Below are 18,189 nucleotides of genomic sequence, written 5' to 3' on the forward strand. Positions count from 1 at the left end.
TCCTAAAGACAAGGAAGAAGAGGAAGCAAGAAGAAAGGAGGAAAAAGATAAAAAGCAAGAAAGTCTTGACCAAGGAAGAGTCAAGCAAGAAATTGAAAGCTAGAAGCAACAATCAACTACAAGAGGTAACTAACTTATGTTTTATGGCACTAGAAGATAAAGTAGAATCTGAATCTAATGAACTTCATGAAGAATTTTCTTATGATGAACTCTTAAATGTTTTTCATGATTTGTATGGTGAATGTAGAAAATTAGCTATGAAAAATAAAAATCTTAAAAAGCTAAATTTGCAAATTTCAAAAGAAAGAAATTCTATTGCTGAAATACAAGACAAACTAAATTCTGAAAATGAAAGTTTAAGGTTAAATTCAGAACAATTGATTCAAAAAAACCAGTATTTAATTAAAGAAAATCAAAAGTTAAGTGAAGAAATTAACCAATCAAAATCTCTTATTAACAGATTCACGGTAAGTTCAGAGCGATTAAAAATGATGTTTGAAAGCCAATATGTTGCTTATGATAAATCAAAACTTGGCTTGACTCCTTTACTTAACAATAAATCTCTAGAGAAAAAGATTATCAATTCACCAAGCAAATCATTAAATAAGATAACATATTTCAAACATGAAAAGAATGGACATAACAACTTTACCTATCGTTCTAACATAATTAAATCAAGTGGTAAAGTTATTACAATTAAACAAATTTGGGTTCCAAAAGGAACCTTATGTCCTAACTCTCAAGGACCCAAGCAAGCTTGGGTACTCAAAATGAAAATATGAGGATGTAGACATAGGTGTGCCAAGATACCCATGGAATAAATAGAACTTTCATACAAATGGGTGTTCTAGACACACGTCAAAAATGAAACTTAAAACATACTTATGAAAAGTAATTTTAAATAATAAAATAATAATAATAATAATGAAATCAGTAAACCTTGCATTTCATCATTATTTTTGCTTTAGTATTTGATTAAAATATGAATTGCAAGTATTGACCAATTTTGTGATATAGAAAATACTTTTGGAAATATAATCAAATCACTTCATTTTATAGTATACTTTACTCACTATTGGATAAGTTGCTAAAAGATTAATCAATTTATTAAGAATAACTCTATGAATTCTCTATATGCTTGATTGAGAGTTTTTATCCATGGCATTATTGTTTATTGATCATAGATATGATAATGTGTACTTGGTGTGCTTTTGAATATATGGACTATGAATACCAAGATTAAAGAAACCATCTTTGGCATATAAAATCAACTCATGCTAGTATGTACTTAATCTCAAAAGATCTTGCCATTGGATTACTTAGATTATCTTCTGAAAGGTCAAAGTTTACTATGTATGCTAACTAAGGAAACAAACAAAAATCAATTTCTAAATCTAAAGATATTGTTTCCATCACTAAGTTTTCAAAAGCTTACATTGGATGTGTTCTTGGCAAATAAAATTGAAATATTTTCTGTATTTGCTAAATCTTGTAAAAATGTTTCAAATGATAAAGGTTTCCAAACTGTGAAGATAAAGAGTATCATGGCACAGTGTTGAAAACCAAAATCCTGATAAAGTTTATACAGAAATTAATTATTTCAGCACCAAGGACACCTTAAGTAAAATAGGATTAATAGAATTCTTGAAGAAATGAAAAAGACAATTGTGTATGATAGTTATCTACTTAAATATTTTTTTTTTAGGCTATCATCACTGCTTGTCATACATATGACTTCTATTAGATCTATTTTTGATGAAAACTTCTTTTGATCTTCTGAAAAATAGAAAATGAACCATTGCATATCTCTCATATTTTTCAGTCGTACATACTATGCTTGATATGGTCTTATGAAAATAATGCCAAATCTGATAAAGATATTTCTATTCTTGGATATCATTCATCAAGCAATGCATATAGAATATTCAATGAAAAGATTTTAGTTGCAGAAATATCAATTCATTTTATTCTTTATGAGACTATTGATTTATTATCAAGATACTAAAATCAAATTATATATGTATATGGTTAATCTTTTACATATAACAATCTGAAAACATGTTAATAATTAGAACCAAATTGAGCTTTTCAGAAATGCACTTAATGAAGAAAAATTGATGACTACTAAAAGACTAAATCAAGAAAAGATGTAATAGATCTTGATTCTTGCATGATTAAAAGTAAAGATCACCACTATCATTTGCTTGCCTCATGAGCTTTATATTCTGTCAAATGAATGTGTAGAATTCACTCCTATGTGGTTATTTCATTAAAAAGGAGATCTAAATAAAATAACCACCATATTTAAAGATTACACATTACATATATGATAAAGCAATATGTGATTTGGAACAAGCATCAAAAGCATGATAGCTTAAGTAACCTTTTTGATAGAAAGTAATCGTGATAAATCTATGCATCAAAAAGAAGAACCTGTGAGGTCTTATTTGCTCAAAGTATACATAATTTTTGGTTCTACTAATGAAAAGTTATATGAAGATTTTACTTAGCTCATGTTAAGTGAGTTTGAAATATATATGATGAATGAATCAACATCTTCTCTCAAACTCCAAATTAAGACAAACAAGAAAGGGGATCTTCATTGACCAACATTAGTCCACAAGAAAACTCTGATAGAAGATTGGCATGAAGAAGGTATGTCTATGACCCCATCTTGTAGAATTTGTAAAGGATGAGCAAAGTAGATCTATTGTTTAAAGCTGTATTAAAGCATGATAGAGTAATTATTTTATCATACAGCTAGTAGACCAGATTGTATGCTCATTATGTGACCTTGTGCAAGACTTCAATCTAACTTTAATTAATCATATTTTATTGATAACAAATACGTCATAATCTGAATTTTGATAGAAACAAACGTTTAAGATAAGTTGATTAAAACTTAGTTAACACATCTTATTGATAATTATCTTAAGCAAATAGAATCTAAACTAAATTGATTTGACCTTGATAAATCTGCCTATTGCCTCACATGCTTGTCCTTGAACAGTCTTGGTTAATGAAACTATCTCTTTAGTTCAAGTGACATATGTTTGCTTATGTTTAGGCAATTTCTTGAGTAAAGTGACTCAACATTCAATTATTATCATATCTTAGGTTGAGTTACCTAGTTAAGAAATATGCTATATGAATGTTGTGTAAGAAACTAAAGACTTTCTTTCAAGAAAGAAAAGGAGTTTGGTAATAATGCAGAATCCTTGAGCAAGAAAATGAGTGATTTTAGCTTGAAGGACACCTCCACATAAGATACAATAAACATTCACATGCAAACAAGAGAGAGGATCTTCTTCAGCCAAAAGTTCACACATAAGAAATCTAGTTTGGCTTGAAGAACATATAATGAATAAGTAATTCTAGATATCTCTCTCATAAATTAGCTGAGCAAAGTCAATAACTTTAAATCTTATTATGACATGATTAAAATCATTAATTGTTAATCTTTTGATATCATGTCCATATATGTATTAATTGACTTATGCTTTTGGAAATTGTATCATGGTTTGCCCAAACTAAATGATTTCTTAGCTTACATCATAACCATGAAATACACAAGTATATGCTTAAAATTTTGATGTAAAATAACTTGTGAGAAGTTATGAATCCTTGTGCACAATGAAAATGTTGTTTGCATAATATACATCTATATGATACATAAGATTATCTCTTTATTCTACTCTTTCATGTAAATTACTTGAGAATGACAAAAAGAAAGAGAGATAAAGAAAAGAAAATGGACATTGTTCAAGAGATGAAAAATCTGAGCATAGGCAAGTACTTCAATCTTAAGGAAAAGCAAAACAAGCATAATATATTCGGCACATTTGGAAGGGATAAAATCTATAATTAATTACACTCAAACAGGGAGAGTTTGGAGTGAACATTTTAACCTTTCTATATTGCTCATCATAGGGATGGTGCCAATGGGGAGGCTAGTGGTAGTACCCGGCACTATTTGACCCAACTATTCGGTGTAGGGCATATTAGGGACGGCACAAGAGGGAGGCTAGTGGTAGTACCTCGTGCCCCTTCCCAACTCCACCGGATAGGGAGCAAATAGAGTATAGAGCATAAGAAAGTAAAAATGAAAGACAAAGTTAATAAAAGTATATAAGAAGAATCAAGTCAATTTTTTAAACACTTGAAAACATACTTTAAGGATAAAATCAGTGCAAGATTATATATAAATAGGGGGAGTTTATTTGAAAAGGAATAGATTTTGATTCTTGACATGCTTGTTCTTAGTATTTTAATGCATGACTCAACACATGATATATTTTGCATATGGTATGATGTCTTGATTTATGGGTTCTCAATATTTTGTAATGCTCCATGCTTGGACAACTTGATTGAATGTTTGGAATATTACATAAAATTTTTGTTTGGCATTATTGAAAAGAAATTTTCAGATTGGTTGTTAACAATCATCATTAAAACCTGAAAGTTGAATAAAGGAGAAGAGAAGGATATCTCTATTTAGGGAAAATAAATTGATCTTGTTCTATCCTTCAACTTGCCTAATTTTAGTATATAATGTTCTAATTCACACCAAAATTCAACATAAATACAAATATTCTGAATATGCTCTTATATGTTTGAAATATGTGTTTTCAATCGTAATGATTTAAGATGAGCTACAATGTGGAAGATACATATCTCAAATTATGATTTTGAAAGCCTCTATTGAAAATCCTTATGTAATTCAGAATCTGATTTTATATAAAAGCTTAAACTCAATATGATTTTTAAATAAATTCTTAATGTAAGAAAAACAGAATTAATTTTGATGCCTTGGTTGATTGCTCCGATACGCATCCGAAACATATCATTTCTTATTTTCAAAGTATACTAATATTGGTTCAAATGATGTGTTTTTCGATGATCTTGATTGCAAACACAGTATACTAATATTGGTTCCCGTTTATCACTATAATCTGAAATTCAACAATTTAAAATGATTAAAGAAGAATGCATCTTTTGAGGGGGAGCTTTAGATATTCAGTATCCTATCCCAAAGACACTTTATTTTGATGCATGCTTTGAATTTTATGGATTGATTTTGATGAACCTCCTTATATTGCAAGACATGCTTTAATTACCTTAAGATGAGTTCTATAAAGGTTGTCTTATCTCAAACCTTGAGTCTTATGAAAATAAGCTGAAACTTATAGAAAATATATTTTTGAGATTGACAATTTTGTTGAACATTATCTTAGGATTCTAAACTCTTAAATGGAATGATCAATTGAGGGGGAGAAAGAAAATTTCAGAAGGAGAGGTCTTATGGAACTTAATTACATGAATCTATAGGAGAGGAAAAGAATACTAAATGAAAAGTGATCCTAATACTCTCCAATATGTATCATCTGAAATTTAAATCTGAAAATCTTTATGATACACCTTGAGGCGTGTTATTTGGTTAGTATATCTTATGCATCACTCATGAACCAAATTACAAATCTTAAGAGCCTCTAATTTAATAAAACAGGGGGAGAACAATGTATTAAATTTTCTTGAGTATCTCTTAGAAAATCTATTTTGAACCTCACTAATGAGTTTTAATTGGCTTGCTCTTTAGAACTTCTATTTTGTGCCAATTCATTATTTTATGTATCAAATTGTGCTTATTTTCTAAAGGAATAAAAGAAAGTCTTTAAAAGAGCTCAAAGATGTATCAAAAATTGCATAAACTCATATTTTGGTATTTGTGCCCCAATGCTCTTATTATCATAAAAGAACTTTGAAATCATTAAGAATTAATGATCCAACATGATGATATGTTTTTCCAAATATATAAGTTTTGATCTTTTACTCTGAAAATTAATTAAATTGCTCTCATGTTGATAAAATACTTAATAGATTGGGCAAAAGGTCTTAAATGAACAAGCTTTCATACTTAGTGAAGAGAGGTTAGATTTCCACTCATATTTTTCCTTGACTATCATTTGTGGTACTTCTTGAATTAACCTAAGGAAGATTCCACCTACACTTGATTAGAAAACTATCTGTGGTATCAAATTAAAAAACCTCTTGAATTCACACTCGATGTGTTCTGCTCTGATCTTTGTACTTAATGTTTCACTATCTTTTTGATGTTGTCAAAAAGGGGGAGAAATATCTATGTATATGCTATATACTCAGAATGCTTTATTACTGTGAATTGAATACAAATCAGCTTAAAATTTAAATATGTTGATTGTGTTAAGCTGATTAAATCTAAAGCATTATCATGAAGTATGTTTTTAAATATATATGTTTTCTACTTCATGCAACTTAGCTATGTATTACTTCTAGAAATCAATATCTTTTATATTGCATATACTCTAAGTTTTGTCATCATCAAAAAGGGGGAGATTGATGACCCAAAGATTGATTCATAGATTGATTTTGATGATCACAAAACCTTGAAGTATAGATACTAATGTTTATGTTGCAAGGAGAAAGATATTTATTTTGCAAGGAACATAGCAAGTTGGAAGAACACAAGAAGGCCTCCAAAGCTCTCAAGTTGGAAGAAAGCTACAATTTATTGGCCCAAAGTTTAAAGTTCAAAGGATTCAAATTGGAGGAGTAAAATCAAAAGAAAAATTCAAAAGAACAGTCTTCGAGTCGACTCCAGTGGAATTCGAGTCGACTCCGGAGAAGTATGAGTCGACTCCGGAGAAGTATGAGTCGACTCCTAGGAGTCACAGGCAGAAAAGTCAGAGAGCAGTTTTCGGGTCTGAGATTCGAGTCGACTCCAGTGGAACGCGAGTCGACTCCGATGGTTGGTAGGTCGACTCCAAAGAAAGCAAGAGTTGACTCTCAGCGGAACACAAGGAAAAAGTCAGAGAGCATTTTTGGGACTCTGAGATTCGAGTCGACTCCCGCATTGCACGAGTCGACTCCGAGACTCCGCGACCATCAACAGACAGAAAACCAAGTTACTGCCTCTGAGATTCGAGTCGACTCCCAGACAGTTCGAGTCGACTCCAAGGCAGCGCGACCCCAAAAATGCAGAGGATCAGTTTTCGGGCTCTGAGAGCCGAGTCGACTCCAAGAGAATCCGAGTCGACTCGAGGAAGAAAATCAGAAAGTATGTCCTCTGGATTCATGGGATGAGCCGACTCCGAAGATGCCAAGTCAGCTCCAGATGTTGGCGAGTCGACTCCGGGTTAAGTCGAGTTGACTCCCAGTCAAGGCATGCACTTTAATTCAAATTTGGAACAGTAGCCAAGTCGTCTCCAGTAGAGCACGAGCCGACTCCTGCAACAGGCGAGTCGACTCCTGATCGCGCGAGTCGACTCTGATCCCAACGGTAACATTGTCAGGAAATGCAGACTGTGTCCAACGGCTCTTTTTCTTGTCTCTAACGGCTATATTCTTGTTTCCACGCCATCTAAAGCTATAAAAACAAGAAGAGAGCTAGGAGAGAACTCATGGAAGTGGGAGAAAACATTTAGGGAAGAGATTCCAAGGGAAATCTCCCATAAGCACAATAAGGGCCATTCAAAGTGAAATAGAGAGAAGAAGAGCTTCCAAGTGTATCCCAAAGCTTCCTCTCCATCCGTGTGCTGCCGCGGTAATCCTCTACTTCGTGCCAAATCAGAAGAGGGTCAAGTAAAGAAGAAGTCGAGCTCCTCCATCTTCAAAACTCGTTTGAGGGCTTCTCTTTACTGTATTTGTTTATATTGTTATATTTGCTTGTTTAAGAAGCTTTGATCTGTTTTTATTCTTTGTTTTAATATCTTGTAACTTGATTCAATCAAGGGATTGAATCAAGGGGATAAAGGTTTGTTGGTGAGCCGAAAGGAAAACCAACGGTGTAAGGTTTGTTGGTGAGCCAAAGGGAAAATCAACGGGGTTTAGGTTTGTTGGTGAGCCGAGGGTAAAACCAACGTGTAAGGGTTCGATTGTGATCCCGGAAAAACAATCGGGGGTGGTTCTAGTCGGTGAGCCTGGGAAAACCGACCGAGTTCGTTGTGACCTCGTAAAACAACAAGTTGGGTTGTGAGCTTGTAAAACAACCGGCTGTAATCTGTAGGATTATAGTGAAATTCCCAAGAGGTCTTGGGGAGTGGATGTAGGTGCTGGGATGCACCGAACCACTATATTTTTGTTGTGTTTGTGATGCTCTTTGTTGACTGACCTCCTCACTCACTTACTTAGATATTAAGCTTGCTTAACTCTTCTTCGTGCATCCTTTAGTTGCAAGCATAATCAATTTACTCAATCATTAAATTGAATAGCATACTAGGGCAAAATTAGACTAATCTTTTATTGAACCCACTGCTTAATAGTTGATTAGATTAGAATCATACTCTTGCTAAGGTTAAGCTTCACTAACCATCCATATAACTTAGCATAATTAATCTAAAAGATTAGAAGTAGTTTAAAAGTTTTTAAAAGACCCAATTCACCCCCCCCTCTTGGGTTGTCACCTTGGGCAACATAACCAGATCCGCATGGCGCCAGAAGATGAGGAAAAGACAGCCTTCATCACCGACGGGGGAACTTACTGCTACAAAGTGATGCCGTTCGGTTTAAAAAATGCCGGGACAACTTATCAAAGGCTGGTCAGCCGGATCTTCAAAGACCAGATAGGTCGGAACATGGAGGTCTATGTTGATGATATGCTGGTGAAAAGCAAGGTGGCACAAGACCATATAACCGACCTCAATGAAGCCTTCTCCACACTTCGAAAGTACCAGATGAAGCTCAATCCAGCCAAATGTGCATTCGGAGTCACCTCCGACAAATTCCTCGGCTTCATTATTACACAACGGGGAATCGAGGCCAACCCCGAAAAGATCCGAGCCCTTCAAGAGATGACGCCTCCCAGGACGGTCAAGGAGGTACAACGGCTCACAGGCCGAGTGGCAGCCCTTGGGAGATTCATCTCCCGCTCGGCCGAGCGTTGCCTTCCATTCTTTACAGCCCTCAAGAAGCCGAAGAACTTTTTGTGGTCGGACGAGTGCCAGCAATCTTTTGAGGAGCTCAAGCATCTACTGGCTTCCCCTCCCCTGCTCACAAAGCCTCAACAGGGAGAGCTGCTTTATCTATATCTAGCCGTCTCCCCTGTAGCAGTAAGCTCGGTCCTGGTCCGAGAGGAGGGTAGACTTCAAAAGCCAGTATATTACACCAGCCGGATCTTGAGGGACGCCGAGACCCGATACTCCAAGCTGGAGAAGACTGTCTATGCTCTGGTCATCTCAGCTCGGAGGTTCCGACCCTACTTCCAAGCTCATACAGTGGCTGTACTGACCGACCAGCCGGTCAAGCAAATCCTGCAAAGATCAGACCGTGCGGGCCGGATCACTAAATGGGCCATCGAGCTCGGAGAATTCGACCTCGAGTACCGATCCAGACCGGCGATCAAAGCACAAGCGCTCGCAGACTTTATAGTCGAGTGCACCACACCGGACGAGGCCGAGCCCGAACCTGAGCCACCAACGGTTCCGACCCCGAGTTTGGCATGGACTCTGCATGTCGATGGCTCTTCAAACTCGGGGGGTAACGGAGCGGGACTTATCCTCACCAACCCGGAGGGGGTGGTCGCTGAGCAAGCCTTACGCCTCGAGTTTCCTGCTTCCAATAATATGGCGGAGTACGAAGCGCTTGTCGCCGGGCTCAAGCTAGCCAAAGAGTTAGGAGTAAAGGACTTGAAGGCCTTCAGTGATTCTCAGCTCGTCGTCAACCAAATTATGGGCGACTTTGAAGCCAGAGACCCGACCATGCAGAAGTATCTTCAGAAGGTACGGGATCTCGCCTCGACCCTGGACTCTTTTCACATTCAACATGTTATCAGGTCGGAGAATCTCAGGGCCGACCAGCTATCAAAGCTGGCGTCCTCTCGCATGAGCGAGCTTCCCAAGGAGGCAGTACTGGAGTACCTCCAAAAGCCCAGTACAGACGAGCCAGAGCAGACCCTCTGCACTGAGTTCGAGCCGAGCTGGATGGACGCACTCATCAGCTATCTGCAAGATGAAGTCCTTCCCACTGATGAACAAGAAGCTCGCCGAATAAAGCGCTCCACCACCCGGTACATACTATACGAGGGAAAGCTCTATCGAAGATCTTTCACATCTCCCCTCCTCAGATGCCTTCGCCCAACGGAGGCTGATTACGCCATGCGCGAGGTCCATGAAGGGATTTGTGGAAATCATCTGGGAGGGCGAGCATTGGCCCATAAAATTCTGCGCCAAGGATATTATTGGCCGACACTCCAGAAGGATGCTATGGACTTTGTCCAAAGATGTGACCGGTGCCAGAGGAACGCCAATGTCCAGCGCCGGCCCTCGGCTCCCTTAACTTCAATCAACTCCCCTTGGCCTTTTGCCCAGTGGGGAATTGACATCCTAGGGCCATTTCCACTGGCCACCGGGCAAAGGAAGTTCCTGGTCGTCTCCATCGACTATTTCACAAAATGGGTGGAAGCCGAGCCCCTTGCCCGGATCACCGAGCAGAAGATGCAGGATTTTGTTTGGAAGTCCATAATCTGCAGATTCGGGCTTCCCCGCATCCTCATCTCTGACAACGGTCGCCAGTTTGACAACATTCACTTCAGAGAATTCTGCTCCGAGCTTGGCATTGACCACCGCTTCACCTCGGTTGCGCACCCTCAGACAAACGGAGAAACCGAGGTAACAAACCGTACGATTTTGCAGGGTCTCAAAGCCAGGCTCGACAAATCCAAAGGACAATGGGTCGAAGACCTATACAATGTCCTGTGGGCTTACCGGACCACGTTCCGCGTCCCCACCGGCGAGACTCCCTTCAACCTGACATACGGGACGAAGGCTGTCATCCCACTGGAGATTGGGATTCCTTCTCCGAGAGTCGAGCATCACGACGCCAGCTCCAACTCTTTGCAGCTCAGAAGCAACCTTGACCTAGTCGAGGAAACAAGGGAGGCCGCCTGAGTTCGTATGGCGAGGTACCAGCAAAGGACAGCTCAATACTACAACGCCAGGGTCAAAGTCAAATCTTTCAGACCACGGGACCTTGTCCTCAGAAGAGCTGAAGCCTCCCGACCAACTGAGCAAGGGAAGCTGGCCCCGAACTGGGAAGGACCATACCGAGTCACGCGCATCCGCCGACCCGGAACCTACAAATTGGAGTCTCTAGATGGGACTCCCATTCCGCGGAGCTGGAGCTCAGAAAACCTCTGCGTGTACCACCAGTAGAACCCCAAGGGGTCCCTCATTATTCAACTATTGAATTTCATTCTGTGGATTTCATTTCATAATAAACTTATGATCTGCATACTCATTTCAAGCTCACCGATTTTTCTGGTTATCTCATGATCCCAGGTTTATTTCTCCTACCCTGACCACGGTCAGGATGCCCTGCCACAACGGGATGCCCCGATCCGTCGGGATGGCTCGAGACGTCGAGATACGGTCTTAAGTGACCGACGAGCTCGGCTCGTCCTCCATCGACTTCCACCGACGAGCTCGGCTCGTGCTCCATCGGCCAACAAGCTCGGCTCGTTCTCCTACCCTGACCACAGTCAGGATGCCCCGAGACGTCGGGATGCCCCGATCCGTCGGGATGGCTCGAGACGTCGAGATACGGTCTTAAGTGATCGGCGAGCTCGGCTCGTCCTCCATCGACTTCCACCGACGAGCTCGGCTCGTGCTCCATCGGCCAACGAGCTTGGCTCGTTCTCCTACCCCGACCTCGGCCGGGATGCCTCGAGACGTCGAGATGCCCCGATTCTTCGGGATGCCCCGATGCGTCGGGATGCGGTCTTCACTGACCAAGACGAGCTCGGCTCGTTCTCCACCGGCTTCAACCAACAAGCTCGGCTCATTCTCCATCACCGGATTTCTCTGCCGACGTCCTCAAAGAACGGACCCCGAGCAGAGGAGCGTCTTCAGTCGCCTCGGCGCAAGGACGCACACGGTACAAGGTACCCATTTATTTAATGTTTTTACATTATCTTATTTATTCTTGGATCTCTGCCGACGTCCTCAAAGAACGGACCCCGAGCAGAGGAGCGTCTTCAGTCGCCTCGGCGCAAGGACGCACACGGTACAGGGTACCCATTTATTTAATATTTTTACATTATCTTATCTAATCTTGGATCTCTGCCGACGTCCTCAAAGAACGGACCCCGAGCAGAGGAGCGTCTTCAGTCGCCTCGGCGCAAGGACGCACACGGTACAAGGTACCCATTTACTTAATGTTTCTACATTATCTTATCTGTTTTGGATTTCTCTGCCGACGTCCTCAAAGAGTGGACTCCGAGCAGAATGTTTTAGTCGCCTCGGCGTGAAACACTCACGATACCAACAAACTTGGTATAAACCTAGTTTGTTGAATCCCCGTCACGAGCTGACGAGCATTCGACCCATTCGTTGGAAAAGAATCCGGTCCGCCCCGGCAACCCGAGGCTCGGATTCAAAGTTCACTACGCTAAAAAATCCAAGTCCTAGCGACCGCCCCAGGGCTTGGTCGAATTCTGGACTAGGCTCGAAAAAATTCTCCGAGCCCAAATCCCCTTGGCATAAGCATAAGCGTTGCTATACCACTGGTCGAAGGACCGAGCAATGGAGCTCGGCTAGCCAAACCTAAAACCAAACCCTGTGGCGGGTAAAGCTGAGGCCCTAGAGCCCATATCCTCGGAACCTAAAATGGATCCGAGCAGAGAAACTTGGACTACTACAGACGAGTTTCCAAAAAAGTATATTCATTTCAAAAAGCCCGTAGGCTGAGTACAAAAATTCGGGTTCGGCCCTTACAAGTATGGGGGGCCATCCCGACTTTACAAAATAACAAAAATTACATCAAGGCTCGAGCTTGACCACTTCGGCTTCGGCAGTATCGGGAGCGGTAGGCTCAGCAGTCGGGGCTTCAGTAGCCTCGGCAGCAATGGGAGTAGCCTCAGGGGCGGCTTCGGGGGCGGCTTCGGTCGCCTCGGCCGGACCTCCCTGGTCGGCCCCCGGAGTTTCTGCCTCCGCCTCCAGCCTCTTGACCCCTGCTCCCGGTTGGAGCAGGTTTACATCGAAATCCGGGAGAAGCCGCCGCAGTTGGTTGCGGAAGTCCCGGAAGCCCTGAATTAGCCCGTTCACGCCCTCCTCTGCTAGGAGGTCGTGAAACTCCTCCGACTCGCGGAAGAGCCTCACCGTGTTCTGGGCTTGCTCCCGAGCCGCGAGCTCCCGAGCCTCGTGGTATGCGGCCTTCCGCTCGAGGATTTTTATTTCCCGCTCAAGCTCCAAGTGTCAGAGGCGGGCATTCCCTATCTCCTGCTCGCGGGAGGCCGACGCCAGCTCGGCTGCGGCCAAACGAGCCTCGGCGGCGCGCACTTCGGACCTTGTTAATGTGTGCGCGCCCTTCTCTTCATCGAGCTCAGCGGTCAGAGCTCGAATTCTTTCGTCGGATGCTCCAATTCTTTCTTGGAGCACCTGACGTTCGGCCTCGGAGGCCTGGTACCTCGCCTCGGCGGTCAGGTACCTCGCCTCGGCCTCCTCGTAACCGCACTGGCACCTCCGGGCCCGCTCCCGGTAGTCTTGGACTATGTGCATCAGCATTTCCGTCTCGTGCAAGTGCTGTAAAAGAGACGAAAAGAAAAACATAAGGCGCTGCGAGTAAAAATCTTTTACAAATTACGCAGATGAAAAATTTTACTTACCCGGACGGCGTTGCAGCGGGTAGCGTCCATGAAGGCATTGTAGCTCATGGACTGTATCGTGGCCCGGTCGGCCGGGAGCAGCGCGACCCGAAATACTTCGCGCGCCACTCGAGGGTTTTCGAGGGCTGAATCGCCCTCGAATACCGACCAGGTGAGTGCAAGAGGCACTCGCTCCCCCGAGCCTGATGGGCCCGGAAGGCCAGCATTGGCTGGCCTCGGCGGAGCCGACCCCGAGGCTCCCTGACTGCTCCCCGGCTCGGAGCTAGGGGGCTGGGGTCGGACAAGCGGCCGATCTGACTGCCGCACGACTGAGGCGGGGCGCGCAAGCGCGGGACCCGCAGGACTCCTCCCCTGGTCGGCAACTGGTGCGTCCTGCCGACCAGGAACTTGTGCCAGGGGCACCGGGCATGGGAGCACTGCTGAAGCTCCCCGGGAGCCCGAGCCCCTGGAATCCGCGCCCTCCCTCTGACCCGCATCGGGGTGCGCGGGACGAGAAGGCCCCGCCTCGGAATGCGCGGGGCGAGAAGGACCCGCCTCGGCCACTGCTGTCGCCGCGGTCGCTGAGGTCGCCGAGACCTTCTGCTTCTTCCTCGGCTCGGTGGGCTCGCTCGAGAGCTCGGCTGCCCTCTTCTGGAAGCGGGCGTAGAGGACTTCGCTTTCAGTCACCATCTTTGCGATATCTGCAAAGGCGAACAGGATTAGAACATTAGAACAGTAAGGAAATAGAAAGAGACTAACTATCCTTACCGTGGAGACGTGCCGAGCTCAGGCCCACGTTCACCAGAGCGTCCTCACATATGAGGCCGTTCAGCAAAATGCCGTCCCCGAGGCCGCGGATGGTGTCGATGATCCCCTGCTCACATGGAGAAAGCTGGGGGGGTTTGTTGATGGACCTGAGCTGGGCCGGCCCCCACCTGGGGTCAAACCCCCAGGACCGTTCAGAACCTAGGAAGAAGAATTTCTTCTTCCAGTCATGAATGGACGAGGGGGCACCATGAAAGAGTGGCCGACCCGCCCGAAGGGCGATGTAGAGCCACTCACCGTCTCCCGGATTCGACTTAAAAATAAAAAGTCGCCGGAAAACGTTGACAGAGGTCGGAATCCCGTGCAGTAAGCACAGTGACAGGAAACCGATCACTGTCCTCCAGGCATTCGGAGCGAGTTGCGCCGGAACCAGCCGGCATACCATCAGCAACTCATTCACGAAGCCGTGAAGAGGAAATCGGAGACCGGCCCAGAGTGACTCCAGGTACACTCCAATCCGGCCTACCGGAGGATCGGTTACCCGATCCCCACGCCTGGCGGGTTCCAAACGGAACCCGTGAAGAGGGAAAAACCACTCTTCGGTCATTTCGACCTCCAGGATGCTCATGGTAGATACAACCTCACTGGGAAGAGAACCCATTGAGAGAGAGAGATTAAAAAGAAAAAGGGGGACCTGAGGAAGATGTCGGAGAAAAGAACTTCGGACTGTGAAAAGCTGGGGGAAGAAAAGTCGGAAGCAGAAGGCAATAGGAAGGGGACGAAGGGCCAGGGGAGAGTTTATATAAACCTCCCCAACGGCCCCGATCGGCAAAAAGAAAAGCCGCACCCCGTTGAGATGACCACACGTGTCGGTCCAAAAGACAGAACGACGCATTTAATTAGGGCTAACGCTTCGAACGCCGAAGCGCCCCATCGGATCGTGCGGCCCCATCATGAGCCCACGGCGCGAGGACGCCTCGCAAAAGGTGTCCCAATAATGAGGATTTTCGGGAAAGAAGAGACGCCGCCTATTAAAGGCATCTCGAAGCGTCCGATAATTCAAAATGCGCAATAAATTAAAATTTTCGGAATTCGTAACGACCCAACTAAAGCTACTTCCCGCGCTCCAGCTGGTAGCCAACTGGAACTCGGGAGTCGGGGGGTAGTGTTGGGAGAAAAACCCCAAGTCATACCGCCACGGAGGCACTCGGCCAAAAGGCGCCGACCGGAAAGGCGCTCGGCCAAAGAGTGCCGACCAGAGAGCACCAACCAGAGGGGTGCTCGGCTAGAGAGCGCCGATCCGAAAAGATGCTCGGCCCAAGAGTGCCGACCAGAGGGAGCGCCAAGAAGAGGCGCTCGGACCAACCAACACAACCAAGTTGGGATGCTCGGCTTGAAAGAGCCGACCAGAGGACGCCGACCAGAAAAGCGCTCGATTAGAAGACGCTGACCAGAAGCATTAGAAGCAACCCCGCCACAGGGCACCCCATTGGGCGACCAGCTCGGCTCGGCACCCCTGCCGAGCCGATTGCCTTGACCAAATGTTCAACTCCTGCTGTTACGGGGGAACTTAGCCACCATGCCCCACGTGACCGGCACGCGCGCCCAGAAAGACTACGGCTGCCCCTTGATCCAGCAATCCGACCTCGGGTCGGATATCTTCGGCTCCGCAGTCCGACCCCGAGTCGGCTGCCCCTTGATCCAGCAATCCGACCTCGGGTCGGCAATCTCTTGACAACAACAGACTGTTCTCCTGAGGCACGTCGCGGCCCCCTGCTCCACTACTCCCTGCAACGGCCAAATCCGGCGCTGCCCCACGATCCCCTGTAACAACCGTACGAAGCGGGGCTCCACTACGCCCTGCCATGGCCGTACCCGGCGCTGCCCCACGACGCCCTGTAACGGCCATGTCAGTGGCAACCCCATCATGCCACACGATGACCAATCCCCAGAAAAACCCCCCAGCCTGATATATATGGGGCTGGGGGGGGAAGGGGGAGGGTAAGCAAGATTCTCCATAGCATCATCTTACCTGCTACCTCTCCTTCTCCTTCGATTCCCTCTAACTTGATCGTCGGAGGGCCCCCACTACCCCAGTGGTGGTGCGAGGCTTGCTTGCAGGTTTCCCGGCGGAAGGTGGAGCGCAACCAAAGCAATTCAAAGGGAACCCCGTTCACACCGCTGTGCCAATCATTCTCGATTTGGACCCCCAGCAACAGTTGGCGCTAGAGGAAGGGCCCGGATCTCAGAGCGATCGTAATGGCACGGCGAGGTGGTCGTGGAGCTTCCAATGCTTCCGATCGCGGGGCCTCTCGCGCCATTGGCCGGGAGGCCGCTGCATCTCCAACACGCTCTCAGCAACACTCCACCGCCCCACCGCCCATTCAGATGGTCGAAGCCGCCCAGTTTGACCAGCTAACCCAGCAGGTTCGCACCCTCGCGGATGCGGTGCAGAATCTGCAGGGTGCGATGTCCCGGGCGCCGCAGCGGGCTCAGGAGCCGCTGCTGCCTGAGCGTTCGCCTGTCCTCCTCAACCCGCGCTCCTTCCTCTCCCATGGGGAGGAGCGCCGGCGCGAGGAGGATTCTCGAGCACGCTCCATTCTGCCGGGACCTTCCCACCGGAGCTGCGCGGGGTACGAGAGGCGGGCCCGGGCGCGTTCCCAGACCCCCCAGTCCTCGAGGAACCCGCGCTCCAGTCGGTCCCCCTCTCGCCGCTCCTTGTCTCCCACCCACCGGTCGCGCTCCCTGGACCGGCGGGTGGACGATCTCCACCGACAACTCCAGATCCTGAAGGGCCATTCCAAAGATCCCTTCGCCGACTTAGAGATCTCCTCCCAGCCGGCGCTCGCCTCGAGGATCCTGCGGACTCCGAATCCGCCGGGGTTCAAAATGCCGGCGATCGAGCCCTATGACGGGGCGGCGGATCCACGGGATCACGTCGAGAGTTTCAGGACCCTTATGCTCCTCCACGGAGCATCAGATCCCCTTCTCTGCAAGGCTTTCCCGGCAACCCTTCGTGGCCCGGCGAGGGCATGGTTCGCCGGGCTGGAGGCTGACTCAATCCGGTCCTTCGACCAGTTCACTCGCCTCTTCATCACTCATTTCGCCGTCAGTAGCCGGCGGCGACTGGTTTCCGACTCCCTCTTTGATGTCCGGCAAAACGAGGGAGAAAGCCTGCGGGATTATCTTACCCGCTTCAACAGGGCTACGCTGGAGGTCCGGAACCTGAGTCAGGAGGTAGCTCTTTCAGCCCTGAAGCGTGGCTTCCGGAAGGGCAGACTCACCTTCTCCCTAGACAAACGCCTGCCGCGGAGCTTCCCAGAGCTGTTGTCCCGGGCGAACCAGTATGCGGACGCCGAGGAGGCGGCCGCCCACCGGAGCAAGGAGGCCGCCGAGATCCCTCAAAAGCTTGGGAAGAAAAGGCGAAAAGAGGCACGCCAGAGGAGGAGCCCGACGCCTCAGCGTCGGCGCAGAAGCCCGTCGCCGGCGAAGAACCACGGCGCCCCACGCCCTCGTTCTCCGCCCCGACGTTTTCACCGGTACACCCCTCTCCTAACCCCCCGGGCCCAGATCCTTATGGAGATCAAGGGGCGGGAGGACCTCCCGGCCCCGAGACAGATGCGGAGGATCCCTGAGAAGAGGCCCTCCCGGGCGTACTGTGAGTACCACCGAGACCACGGCCACGACACGGAGGACTGCTTCCAGCTTCGGGACGAGATCGAGGCTCTCATCTGCCGGGGGCGTCTCGGTCGATATGTGAGCGACCGACGTCCCCCCGCAGACCCGCATCCGGCCGACCCGGCCCCTCCGGA

Source organism: Phoenix dactylifera, unplaced genomic scaffold, assembly GCF_009389715.1.
Source record: "Phoenix dactylifera cultivar Barhee BC4 unplaced genomic scaffold, palm_55x_up_171113_PBpolish2nd_filt_p 000121F, whole genome shotgun sequence".
NCBI classification, from domain to species: Eukaryota; Viridiplantae; Streptophyta; class Magnoliopsida; order Arecales; family Arecaceae; genus Phoenix; species Phoenix dactylifera.